Genomic DNA, 1,828 nt, shown 5'->3' with positions numbered 1-1,828 from the left:
GAGGGAGGGAGAGAAAAACAACGCTTGGATGTTCTTGAGGAGGGGGCTGGAGAGAATGTCTATGTGTGTATGGTAGGGGGATGTTAGGCTACAGCATCCCTGTTCCAAGACAGTGAAGGGGGTGGGGGTGTGCACAGGGAGGGAGAGGCAGATGCCGTTGCCCTCGTGCCCAGCAGACAAAGAAGAACTGCACAACAAATGCCTGAGAGAGGCAAGAGAGAGAGAGAGTGTGTGTGTGAGAGAGAGAGAGAGAGAGAGAGATGGATGGGTCTGCGGGTGGGAGGGAGAAAAGGGGGGCCCCCAGGGAAGGCCCAATCCTCTGCCAGCTGGGGAAGCCAAGGCCCCAGAGGTCATGGGGCCCAGGACACGGGCAGCTTCAAGGCTCTTGGATCAGCAGAAAGCCCCTCCCCACCAAACTCGGGCACCGTTTCCCTCTCTCCCGCCTCCTCCAAGAGGGAGGTTGCTCTCTAGGTCTGGGGACTGACAGCCCCCTCGGTCCCAGCAGTGAGAGGGCCCAGCACAGTCTGGTGTCAGGCTAGTGTTGCTCTGTGGCCCCAGTTCTTTCAGATCCCAGGCAAAAAGGCCCGTGCAGTCTCACCACCTCCCCTCCCTCCTATGCCCCAGGGGCCCCAGCAGCGACAGCCCTGGATGAATCCACCCTCTATCAGGACAAGGCCTCTGCTCTCTTCCCTTTCAGAGGAGCTGCTCACTGACAAACTGACCTACTTTGGAAAACTACATTTTCTGATTCTAAGAATTTGGGGGTGGGAGTGGCCATAAAACTTCGGGCTGCCTATCCCTGAATCCCTTTCTACTAAGATTCCCTTAAACATTTCACAGTCCCAGAAAACTTGGGGCAAGCACTGCTCAGTCAATTAATGGCATTAGCTGGGTTTGAGCAACTCAGTTTCCCTTAAAAGATAGGGGAATGGGGAGGGGGGATCTGTGTGGTAAATTAATGGACTCCTGCTTATCTTCCCTTCTCCCCTGTCTGGGGAGGGAATGATCTGTACCTTTAGAAGGAGAAAAAGGGAGAAAAGATGGACTTTCTGAATCAGGTGCTGTGAGGTGTTAAAATCTCTTTAAAGAACAGAACAGATACTCCCTTCACCAAGTGGCCAGGTGAGGGAAGGTCCCCTGCAGTGGAGGTGGAAGAGCTGTGATAACCTGTGAAAGGCCCACGGTGTGCTTTAGGAGGGTTGTACAGTGCAGCCTTTCCCTCTGTTTCCATATCAGCCCAGGAGAGAGGGGTCAGTGATGAGCTCTCAGGTGCCCCTTCAGTGGACTCTCTCAGCCATGCCCAATCCTACAGGGGACATTTTCCAGAGCTAATGGTAGCCCTACCTTGACTTTCCCTTTTCCCTTTCTAAGGTAGCTGCTGACATCTAGAATTCTCAAAGTACAAATGAAAGGTTTCTGGCCCCTACTTTCATTCAAAAAACATCCTGTGCAGAGGCCACTTCTTATCTAGGAAATGCCAATCTGCTGAAAGCAGGGAAAGCTTGGTTTCATAGCACAGTGAAGCAAATATCCTCAGAAGTTTTTTGCTAGTATCCAATATTCTCCAGAGACAGTACTGAAAAGAACTCCATGGGATATTTCCCCAGCCACCTTCATAGTTTCTTATTTGCCTACCTCATGGCAGGGACTAGTTTTTATCCATTTGAGTGTTCCCCAGCACTAAAGCAGGGTCCTGAGTGTACTTGTTGCCCAATAGTAGTTTTCTTTTTCTTTTTTTTTTTGAGACAGAGTCTCGCTCTGCTGCCTGGGCTAGAGTGCCGTGGCGTCAGCCTAGCTCACAGCAACCTCAAACTCCTGGGCTCAAGCG

This window comes from Propithecus coquereli, unplaced genomic scaffold (assembly GCF_000956105.1).
Source record: "Propithecus coquereli isolate 6110/MARCELLA unplaced genomic scaffold, Pcoq_1.0 Scaffold111, whole genome shotgun sequence".
NCBI lineage: Eukaryota > Metazoa > Chordata > Mammalia > Primates > Indriidae > Propithecus > Propithecus coquereli.
Note: the sequence above shows the minus strand (reverse complement) of the source record.